This window comes from Palaemon carinicauda, chromosome 3, assembly GCF_036898095.1.
Source record: "Palaemon carinicauda isolate YSFRI2023 chromosome 3, ASM3689809v2, whole genome shotgun sequence".
Classification (NCBI taxonomy): Eukaryota; Metazoa; Arthropoda; class Malacostraca; order Decapoda; family Palaemonidae; genus Palaemon; species Palaemon carinicauda.
In genome coordinates this window covers 157,721,274-157,733,773 of record NC_090727.1, presented here as the reverse complement: position 1 = coordinate 157,733,773, position 12,500 = coordinate 157,721,274, and the positions used below count along the sequence as shown (strand labels likewise).

The 12,500-nt window shown below is 36.3% G+C and overlaps 2 protein-coding genes across 5 annotated transcripts in view; one reads left to right on the top strand and one right to left on the bottom strand.

Annotated features, from left to right (window-relative positions):
* Window positions 1-12,500, top strand: part of CDase (neutral ceramidase) — a 255,835-nt gene that overhangs the window by 199,353 nt on the left and 43,982 nt on the right. The window lies entirely within an intron of this gene.
* LOC137638717 (prolyl 4-hydroxylase subunit alpha-1-like) overlaps window positions 1-12,500 on the bottom strand; it is a 200,162-nt gene that overhangs the window by 162,858 nt on the left and 24,804 nt on the right. The gene's annotated exons all lie outside the window — the stretch shown is intronic.

The window sequence follows — 12,500 nt, the reverse complement described above, 5'->3', positions numbered from 1 at the left end:
TCTAGTTATCAAACACCTTCCCCAAACTAACACCAGCAAATTTATCATTCCAAAAACACTCGTGCATTATTGAATAGAATTTTCATTTTCTAAAGAAAATGAGAATTAACTGTGCATAGACTCAAATTTCTCTTGCCTTTGATTTCAAGCAGCTCGCTCATTTTCGATGTTACCCAGACCGCATAGGCCTAATGACTTTACCAATCGCCCCTCGTGCCGACTGCGTACTGACTGCGGTGAAGTAATGCTGTAATGGACACGAAGCTACCGCTAAAAAAAAAATCCGACACGCTAGACCAAGCAATGAACGACAATGGACCATTCCTGTCTAAAATAGGCCTAGTCATATTTTCCATAATTTGTAGAAAGCTATTCTACGAGGTGACATAAGAGATTTAAATCTGTTGCTCAGAATAAAAAAGACGGTGACTACAGTATTATTATTATTATTATTATTATTATTATTATTATTATTATTATCACTAGCTGTTACAACTAGCCTATATAGTGGTCGCGTCATATGTCTATCTTAGCAGCACACCGACCTCATAACACAGGCATTTACACTCATATTTGGGTTTTGTGGACTTTCACACCTATTCAACCGTCTCTCTCTCTCTCTCTCTCTCTCTCTCTCTCTCTCTCTCTCTCTCTCTCTCTCTCTCTCTCTCTCATATATATATATATATATATATATATATATATATATATATATATATATATATATATATTTTATATATATATATATATATATATATATATATATATATATATATATATATATATATAAGACTAAAGCCTTACAACATAAGCTAGTTACAACTCAAAGAGCTATGGAAAGAATAATGATGGTAATAACACTAAGAGACCGATTAAGAGCAATAAGGATACGAGAGCAAACTAAAGTAGAGGATATTCTAACATGTAAGAAAAAGAAATGGACATGGGCAGTACATACAATGAGAATGACAGACAATAGATGGACATTAAGAATAACAGAATGGGTCCCTAGACATTGTAAAAGAAGCAAAGGAGGAGAAGACGATGGATCGACGAATTAAGGAAGTTTGGAGAGTAAGAAATGAGTTAATAAATATATCACTGTAAATACATTACATTAAATCAGCAGTCAAACAGCGCATATAATTATTAGCTCATGGTAAATCCTGCACACCAAGAGGAAGTAACGACGAGCCAAAAGAAACAAATGAATAAATAAAAACCATTCCTTCATTCATTCCATAAGACCAATAAACCTATAAACATGAATCCCAAATAGTTCTTCGAACCCTTGTTTACTTCTATTTTGTGAAGATCAAGGTTGACTTTGGGCGTTACAATTGGGCTGCGTGATCACAGAGGGCGGGGCGTTGCTAGGTATGACATGGTCCCTGCTGCGCCTGCGCCCTGAAAGGCGTTGGGCCAAGGGATAAGAAATGAGGTTTTTGGTTTGGAAGAAGTTCAAAGAAGGGAACGAGATAGTGACTCAAAGGTTAATGGTGTTCATTCAACCGAGAGAGAGAGAGATTATTGTCATACACCTGGTAGTTGGTCAACTGTGGTTGTGGTAAGTTGCAAGGAATTGGACAGATGGGATGGACAAAGAAACAGATGAGAGAGAGAGAGAGAGAGAGAGAGAGAGAGAGAGAGAGAGAGAGAGAGAGATCATATTGACATAAATCTTAAGTCACGTAATAATCTGGTAGATGGTCAACTGTGGTAAGTTACAATGATTGGGAGAGATGGGTAGGACAAAGAAACTGATAAGGGAGAGAGAGAGAGAGAGAGAGAGAGAGGAGAGAGAGAGAGAGAGAGAGAGAGAGAGAGAGAGAGGCATTTCCGAAGGAAAAATCATATTTTTCTCATGCAATTCCCATTGCTGCTGATTAACATGACTCAACCAACTTTCGAAAGAACAACTGCTGAATAATTAATTGGTTGGTATAGTAACCAGCATTACCAAGACACACTATCCTAGTTGTTTCGTTATTTCCATTATTCACAGGGCTATTTTCCCGTTGGGAGCTATTGGGCTTATAGCATCTTTATTTTCCAACAGGGGTTTTAGTTATTATTATTATTATTATTGGAAGTATGTTTAGAAGTAGAAGGATGGATGTATTGGCCTTGTGTGAGACAAAGATGAAAGGAAAGGGTGAAGTGATGTTTGGTGAAATGTCTGGTAGAGTGTCTGGGATTGAAAGGGGAAGAGCGAGAGAGGGTGTGGCTTTATTGTTGAGTGAATGGATGACAGGTAAAGTAGTGGAATGGAAGGAGATATCATCTAGGTTAATGTGGGTAAGGGTTAGGTTGGGTAGGGAATGTTGGGCGTTTGTCAGTGCGTATGGGCCAGGTAGTGAGAAAAGTGAAGAAGAGCGGAATGAGTTCTGGAGTGAATTAACTGGGTGTGTAGAAGGACTGGGTAGAAGGAATTATGTGGTTGTTATGGGTGACTTAAATGCTAGAGTGGGTGCTGGAGAGGTAGAAGGTGTCATTGGGAAATATGGCGTACCAGGTGAAAATGAGAGTGGTGAGAGACTGGTAGATATGTGTGTTGAACAAGAGATGGTAATAAGTGCTAGCTTTTTTAAAAAGAAAGATAAGAATAAGTATACATGGGTAAGAGTGGCAAATGGAAGAGTAGTAGAAAGGGCATTAATGGATTATGTGTTGATAACAAAAAGAATGTTTGGAAGATTGAAAGACGTGCACGTGTTTAGGGGTATGGCTAACGGTATGTCTGATCATTTTTTGGTGGAAGGAAAATTGGTTGTAGCAAAAGAGTGGGGGAATAGAGTAGGTGGATGTAAAAGGGAGCTAGTGAGGGTTGAAGAGCTAATAAAACCGGGGGTAAAAAGTAAATATCAGGAAAGGTTGAAAATGGCATATGACGAGGTGAGAGTAAGAGAAACTGGTAATTTAGAGGAGGAGTGGAAGTTAGCAAAAGAAAATTTTGTTGGGATTGCAAGTGATGTATGTGGCAAGAAGGTTGTTGGAGGCAGCATGAGGAAGGGCAGTGAATGGTGGAATGAAGGAGTGAAGGTAAAAGTGGAAGAGAAAAAGAGGGCTTTTGAAGAATGGCTGCAGAGTAATAGTATAGAGAAGTATGAAAAATATAGAGAGAAAAAGGTGGAAGTAAAGCGCAAGGTACGTGAGGCAAAGAGGGCAGCTGACCTGAGGTGGGGTCAGGGACTGGGTCAGTCATATGAAGAGAATAAGAAGAAGTTTTGGAAAGAAGTGAAGAGAGTAAGGAAGGCCGGCGCAAGAATTGAAGAGACAGTGAAAGATGGAAATGGAAGGTTGTTAAAAGGAGAGGAGGTAAGGAAAAGGTGGGCGGAATATTTTGAAAGTTTGCTGAATGTTGAGGATGATAGGGAGGCAGATATAATTGCGGTTCCAGGTGTTGAGGTGCCAGTGATGGGAGATGAGAATGAGAGAGAGATTACAATAGAGGAAGTGAGGAGAGCACTAGATGAAATGAGAGTAGGAAAAGCATCGGGTATGGATGGTGTGAAAGCTGAGATGTTGAAGGAAGGGGGTGTGACTGTACTTGAATGGTTGGTGAGATTGTTTAATGTGTGTTTTGTGTTGTCAATGGTACCAGTAGATTGGGTCTGTGCATGTATTGTACCACTATATAAGGGTAAGGGAGATGTGCATGAGTGTTGTAATTCAAGAGGTATTAGTTTGTTGAGTGTAGTTGGAAAAGTGTATGGTAGAATACTGATTAATAGGATTAAGGATAAAACAGAGAATGCAATCTTGGAAGTACAGGGTGGTTTTAGAAGAGGTAGGGGTTGTATGAATCAGATTTTTACAGTTAGGCAGATATGCGAGAAATATTTAGCAAAAGGTAAGGAGGTGTATGTTGCGTTTATGGATCTGGAGAAAGCATATGATAGAGTTGATAGGGAAGCAATGTGGAATGTGATGAGGTTATATGGAGTTGGTGGAAGGTTGTTGCAAGCAGTGAAAAGTTTCTACACAGGTAGTAAAGCATGTGTTAGAATAGGAAATGAGGTGAGCGATTGGTTTCCGGTGAGAGTGGGGCTAAGACAGGGATGTGTGATGTCGCCGTGGTTGTTTAACTTGTATGTTGATGGAGTGGTGAGAGAGGTGAATGCTAGAGTGCTTGGACGAGGATTAAAACTGGTAGGCGAGAATGATCATGAATGGGAGGTAAATCAGTTGTTGTTTGCGGATGATACTGTACTGGTAGCAGACACAGAAGAGAAGCTTGACCGACTAGTGACAGAATTTGGAAGGGTGTGTGAGAGAAGGAAGTTGAGAGTTAATGTGGGTAAGAGTAAGGTTATGAGATGTACGAGAAGGGAAGGTGGTGCAAGGTTGAATGTCATGTTGAATGGAGAGTTACTTGAGGAGGTGGATCAGTTTAAGTACTTGGGGTCTGTTGTTGCAGCAAATGGTGGAGTGGAAGCAGATGTACGTCAGAGAGTGAATGAAGGTTGCAAAGTGTTGGGGGCAGTTAAGGGAGTAGTAAAAAATAGAGGATTGGGCATGAATGTAAAGAGAGTTCTATATGAGAAAGTGATTGTACCAACTGTGATGTATGGATCGGAGTTGTGGGGAATGAAAGTGATGGAGAGACAGAAATTGAATGTGTTTGAGATGAAGTGTCTGAGGAGTATGGCTGGTGTATCTCGAGTAGATAGGGTTAGGAACGAAGTGGTGAGGGTGAGAACGGGTGTAAGAAATGAGTTAGCGGCTAGAGTGGATATGAATGTGTTGAGGTGGTTTGGCCATGTTGAGAGAATGGAAAATAGCTGTCTGCTAAAGAAGGTGATGAATGCAAGAGTTGATGGGAGAAGTACAAGAGGAAGGCCAAGGTTTGGGTGGATGGATGGTGTGAAGAAAGCTCTGGGTGATAGGAGGATAGATGTGAGAGAGGCAAGAGAGCGTGCTAGAAATAGGAATGAATGGCGAGCGATTGTGACGCAGTTCCGGTAGGCCCTGCTGCTTCCTCCGGTGCCTTAGATGACCGCGGAGGTAGCAGCAGTAGGGGACTCAGCAGTATGAAGCTTCATCTGTGGTGGAAATGTGGGAGGTTGGGCTGTGGCACCCTAGCAGTACCAGCTGAACTCGGCTGAGTCCCTGGTTAGGCTGGAGGAACGTAGAGAGTAGAGGTCCCCCTTTTTGTTTTGTTTCTTGTTGTTGTCGGCTACCCCCCAAAATTGGGGGAGGTGCCTTTGGTATATGTATGTGATGATGATTATTATTATTATTATTATTATTATTATTATTATTACAAGCCAAGCTAATAATAATAATAATAATAATAATTGATTTCCTTTTCTCACTGGGCTATTTTCCCTGTTGGGACCCCTTGGGCTTATAGCATCCAGCTTTTCCAACTGGGGTTTTAACTTAGCAAGTAATAATAATAATAATAATAATAATAATAATAATAATAATTGATTTCCTTTTCTCACTGGGCTATTTTCCCTGTTGGGACCCCTTGGGCTTATAGCATCCTGCTTTTCCAACTGGGGTTTTAGCTTAGCAAGTAATAATAATAATAAAAGAATTAAGAAGGATTAAGGCCTGGCTTTAACCTTCAGACTCACAAAACAACTAACAGATTATACAAACATGAATATCTTTTAAAGAAGGAGATTCTGGAGACTCGATGTCTCACCAAGACAAAACCTGTCCTAAGATAAGGCAACGACTTCCAGACTAGACCTGCCTTGGTCATGGACCCCGTATAGATGTTGAGTGGGTGGGGGAGGAGGTTCTTGAACCCCCTTAAGATGGGTTCTGGACACCTACAATATTTGGGGGGAGGGGGTTAGAAGGGGGGTTAAATGCCTCCAGCGTGGTTTTCTTCCTCCTACGTTGCTTTTTGCAATTTATTTTCCGTTCGTTTCATCTATAATCATAAGGCCGAAAGCCTTACTAGCAGCAGTGTATACAGCTCGATTGCAACACAAATACACACACTCTCTCTCTCTCTCTCTCTCTCTCTCTCTCTCTCTCTCTCTCTCTCTAGGGAAAAGAGGACACCAATATTTACCCAAGTTAACGAAATTGGGAGGAGGTTCTGTTTTCACCCCTGTTTGTTTGTTGTTTGTGAACAACTTCCTGACCACAATTTTACTCATAGAGTAGTGAAACTTTCAGGGATTAATTGTTATGTTGAGAAGTGGAAGCGATTAAATTTTGAAACCCCTAGGTCAAAGTTCAAGGTCAATGAAAAGGTCGAGCAAAAAGGTAGAGAAATAAGCGGCCGTGGCGGAGGTCTGCACCTTCAGAGGGATTTTCTAGATTTTTATGAAATTGGTGCGTAAGATGTGCGTAATTTAATCTATTATGTATACGCATGTAACTACTCTGAACCCAACCCACACACAGGACTACTGTATATTCAAAATGTTCAAGATGTCAGGATGCCAGAAAACCTCAAATCAATCAATCAATCAAAATGTACATTAATCATTCAAGATTTTATTCAGATGAAGGCATAATCTTTTAGTTTTTGAAGAACGCTAAAAAAAAAAACAAAAAAAAACTGAAGCTTCTTCCCTCTAAGTGTCCGGGTTCACTTAACTTCATTAACTAAGTCCGTGTGTGTGTAGGCTGGGAACCACCTGGACTAGAGTCTGGATCTGATTAAAACAATACAACAACAACAACAACAACAACAACAATAAAAGGTGATGATAATAATTTGGATGTTGCCAAATGATACTGTTGATAATGATAGTAATATGAAAAAGTAGAAGAAATGACTTCTGTAATAGTTTCTAGTTCACAATAATAATAATAATAATAATAATAATAATAATAATAATAATAATAATAATAATCTAATTAAAACCAAGAAGATGCGTTTTAATCTTGCAACACTGAAATGATCTAACAGTATTTACAATAAACTATAATAAAGAAAGATTACTTATTTTCAAGTTAATGGAAAATACGTTTAAAATCCCCCCCCCCTCTCTCTCTCTCTCTCTCTCTCTCTCTCTCTCTCTCTCTCTCTCACTACTATTTGCAGTGCCAGGTCCTAGTTATTATTATTATTATTATAAGGAGAATATTAACCAGCCTAATGAGTCAAATCGACTCTTATAAAGCTGGCAAGATTAAATTCACGAATAAAAAAATATTCATTTCAATGCTATAAAATAAAATAAAAAAAATTATAATAAATATAAAAGATAAAAAATAGAGGTAAAAATCTATAATAAATATTAATTCAAACCTGACAGATCTTAGTACTTTTATTGTCTCAAATGCATTGATGGTAACTGTATTTTAACCAACACGAATCAACCCTGATTCTCTCTCTCTCTCTCTCCCCCCCCCCTCTCTCTCTCTCTCTCTCTCTCTCTCTCTCTCTCTCTCTCTCTGAATAGACTTCCAGCGGATATAGTAAAGAGTAAACACAGTAAACGAGTTCAGGAATAAGTTAGACAAGATCATAAGAACTCTCTAAATGCTTAAACTAATCGCTCTACCAAAGAGCAAATGTAGTCTCCGCGGATGGACTAAAAAGTCTTTGAGACATCCAAAATCCTTTAACACTTTCTCTCTCTCTCTCTCTCTCTCTCTCTCTCTCTCTCTCTCTCTCTTCCTCTCTCTCTCTCTCTCTCTCCAAAGGCATTGGTTAACCTTCACCTTGGTGTACCAGGCTCGATCAACAACCTCTTGCCGAAAAAGTCTTATCATAACTGGATTGAAAATCCTTCACTTGCAACCACACCCTGATTCTTGAGAGAGAGAGAGAGAGAGAGAGAGAGAGAGAGAGAGAGAGAGAGAGAGAGAGAGAGAGAGATGATTGTGCCAAGACAGGTTTTTGTAAATTCTGAAGAGGATTGGGAAGTGAGGAAGCATCCTATTCCACATGACCGTAAGGATTATTTCCAATTATGACTCGGAGGTAAAAAAAAAATATGGGGTCAGGGAGTACCATTTGAAGATCTGCAAACACAAACACATACACATATCATACACACACACACACACACACACATATATATATATATATATATATATATATATATATATATATATATATATTATACTGTATATATATATATATATATATATATATATATATATATATATAATATATATATATATATATATATATTATATATATCATATATATTTATATTATATATATATTATATAAATATATATATATGTATATATATATATATATATATATATATATATATATATATATATATATATATAAGTAAAATATATATATACATATATATACATACATATATACATATAAATAAAATACATATGTAATAATATATATATATATATATATATATATATATATATATATATATATATATATATATATATATATATAAGTAAACAGTCCATGATCTGGAAAAGGAAATTTCCTATTTAATACGAGTCTGATAAGTAGTCCTAGGCAAAAGAAAAAAAAAATTACGATTGTTTGGAGTATTAGGAGCAATAATCAAGACTCGTATCCTATTTTGGGGGTAAATTAATGGGGAATAAGTTGCATTAATGGAGAAATCAGTTGCATTAATGGGAAAATCAGTTGCATTAATGGGGAAATCAGTTCCATTAACAGAGGAAATCAGTTCTATTAATGGGAAAATCAGTTGCATTATAGGGGAAATCAGTTGCATTAATGGAGAAATCAGTCGCATTAATAGGGGAAATCAGTTCCATCAATAGGGGAAATCAGTTCTATTAATGGGAAAATCAGTTGCATTATTGGGGAAATCAGTTACATTAATGAGCAAATCAGTTCCATCAATAGGGGAAATCAGTTCCATCAATAGGGGAAATCAGTTCTATTAATGGGAAAATCAGTTGCATTAATAGGGGAAATCAGTTGCATTAATGGAGAAATCAGTCGCATTAATAGGGGAAATCAGTTGCATTAATGGGGGGGAACAGTTGCATTAATGGGGAAATCAGTTGCATTATTGGGGAAATCAGTTACATTAATGAGCAAATCAGTTCCATTAATAGGGGAAATCAGTTCTATTAATGGGAAAATCAGTTGCATTAATAGGGGAAATATGTTGCATTAATGGAGAAATCAGTCGCATTAATAGGGGAAATCAGTTGCATTAATGGGGGGAACAGTTGCATTAATGGGGAAATCATTTGCATTATTGGGGGGAACAGTTGCATTTTTGGGGAAATCAGTTACATTAATGAGCAAATCAGTTACATCCATCACCGATTCAGAACACAGAACACCGAAAGAGAACAGTGACGTCATCACAAACATCGCCATTACTGGAAGAAAGAGCGAGAAAGTCATCCCACAACGGAAACTTGAAAACTCTTTCTTTATCCAGACCCCGAAGTTCATGGAACTTATGTTGGATTGCATTCAAGGACCCCCACAATGACTCAGCGCGACCTTTGTTGCATCAAGGGTGGGTCACCTTCAATCTGGTTGGGAGTAGATTAACATTCGCTGCAATGTCTTTCATTTGAAAGCCAAGACTGGTGGGCAAATTAGTTTAAACTATAACGAGAATCTATTTACTATAGTTTGAAGACCAGGAACTATTTTAAACATAGAGCAGATCAGTAACTGTTTACGATAATTAGAAGATTAGTAGCTATTTATTTACGATATTTAGAAGACATGGAATTATTTACAATAGTTAGAAGATCTAGAATTATCTGCAATAGTCAGAACAGCAGGAACTATTTACAATAGTTAAAAAGGTAAGAATATATTTACAATACTTAAAAAGTCAGAATATATTTACAATAGAAGACCAAGAAATATTTACAATAGTTAAAAGACTAAGGATTATTTACAATATTTATAAGTTAGGAAACTAATTGCAAGTTAGAATTCTTTTTCTTCTTTGTCTGCATCTTTTCCCACTTTTATGTGGGGTCGATGTTTCTGGCCAGCGTTCTCCATCTACCTCTGTCCCACACCTCATCACCGGTTAATCCCTTTGATCGAAAGTCATACTCGATACAGTCCATCCACCCGAAACTATTTACAATAGTTAAAAGGGCAGAAACTATTTACAATAGTTAAAAGGGCAGAAACTATTTACAATAGTTAAAAGAGCAAAAACTATTTACAATAATTAGAATTATGACTTCAAGCGAAGTCCGAATCAATTTATAATACGTAATATTTTAAGAGACTTCATATTTGCACGAATGAGACTTTTCTTCTTGAATGGTATACAAAAACAGTTGATTAATAAAATTTTGTCAACGAAGTAATGAGTCTTCTGATTCGGAATTAAATGAAGTATTAAAGATCTCATTTGCATAGATGTCTTAAGTATGACAAAAATTCATGGGAAGTGACATAGCCTCTGTACCATGGTCTTCCACTGTCTTTGGTTAGAGATCTCTTGCTTGGGGGTACACTCAAGCACACTATTCTATATCATTTCTCTTCCTCTTGTTATTTTCAAGTTTTTATAGTTTATTTATGAAAGATTTATTTTAATGTTATTGTTGATCTTGAACTTCTCGTAGTTTTTCCTCATTTCATTTCCTCACTGGGCTATTTTCCCTGTTGGAACCCTTGAGTTTATAGCATCCCGCTTTTCCAACTAGGGTTGTAGCTTAGCAAGTAATAATAATAATAATAATAATAATAATAATAATAATAATAATAATAATAATAATAATAATAACAACAATTATTAAAGCAAAGGATAATAGTCACCGAGAGCGAAATGGATTAGTTTGCTCGTGTGATCAAAAGAATTTTTTTTTTTTTTTTTGGGGGGGGCTGATATGTGTAGCCTTGTTTAATAAATCTTCAATTATCTGTTACATGTTATTTCATTGTTTATGTTTCTTCAAATAATGGTGATACAAATTTAAATAACAACAACAACAACAACATTAATAATAAAAATAATAATAATATACTCTCACTGGTTAACCTCAGCCCATACTTTCCCCCCTCTAATAATAATAATAATAATAATAATAATAATAATAATAATAATAATAATAATAATAAAAACAACATACTCTTGTTGCTTAGCCTTGGCCCATACTTTCCCTGCACTAAGCAGTTTGCTACAAAAAGCAGCGATGACTGAATGAACTGCAAATATAAAGAAGAAAAATGCTCGAATAAATTGTGGAATATTAGAGAGAGAGAAAAAAAAACCTGAAGCGAGTGGGTTGAACTCCCACAGAGATGATTGGGTCTTACAACACCAATGAGGGTTTTAAAGATGAAATAACTGGTAGATGATGATGATGAGGAGGAGGAGGATGAAGAGGAGGAGGAGGAAAATGCTGATGATGAAGAGGAGGAAATTGGTGAAGAGTAGGTGGAAAATGATGATCATCATCATCATGAAGAGGAGGAGGAAAATGGTTAAGAGGAGGAGAAAAATTATGATTATGTTGATGATGGTGATGATGAGGAGGAGGAGGAGGAGGAAAATGATGATGAGACGGAGGAAAACGATGACGATGAGGAAAATGATGTAGAGAAAAACAATGATGATGCTGAGGAGGAGGAGGAGGAAAATAGTGAAGAGGAGAAAAATTATAATTATGATGATGATGAGGAGGAGGAGGAGGAAAATAGTGAAGAGGAGAAAAATTATGATTATGATGATGATGATAAGGAGGAGGAAAATTATGATGAGGGAAGAAATCGATGACGATGAGGAATATGATGAAGAGGAAAACAATGATGAAGAGAAGGATGATGATGATGAAGAGTAGGATGATGATGATGATGAAGAGGATGAGGAAAGTGATGATGATGATGAAGAGGAGAAGGAGGAAACTGATGATGATGATGATGCAGAGTAGGAGAAAATGATGATGATGATGAATAGAAAGAGGGAGATTTTAGACCAAGCTGTTCGACATCGTTAAATGTTCTAACGTAATCCGATTGAAAGCACAATTTCCCTTAAGTTCACCATGACCACCACCACCATCATCATCATCATAGATAATATTATGAATCAATATCAGACAGGAATATTACATACTTTAAAAATCAATATCGAATCCAAATACCTTTTATATTCAGCAGGTTAACCTAAGTCTCTTTTCATGGCATATTTACCATCTATTTTTTTATCACTATGCCACTTTTTAATCTATTATAATTTCTAAGTACTATTTTCCGTGCAATGTTTTTTCCAACAATGTTTTTTTCTTTAATATCATAATCTCACTAACGCCCCCGCTCCCCCATTGTATACAGCCCTTTTATTTTCATTCACTCTCTTTGGACACTTTGAATTTGTCCCTACATAATAATAATAATAATAATAATAATAATAATAATAATAATAATAATAATAAAAACATTAATTTTGCAGTCTATTTTCTCAATTAATGCAAAATTAATGCTACTGAGAAAGCCATTATTTTCAAATAAACCTGCCTTAAAGAGGGTCCAACCGAAATAATAATAATAATAATAATAATAATAATAATAATAATAATAATAATAATAATAATAACAATAATAATAATAAATATTATAATAAGCGTTTTAA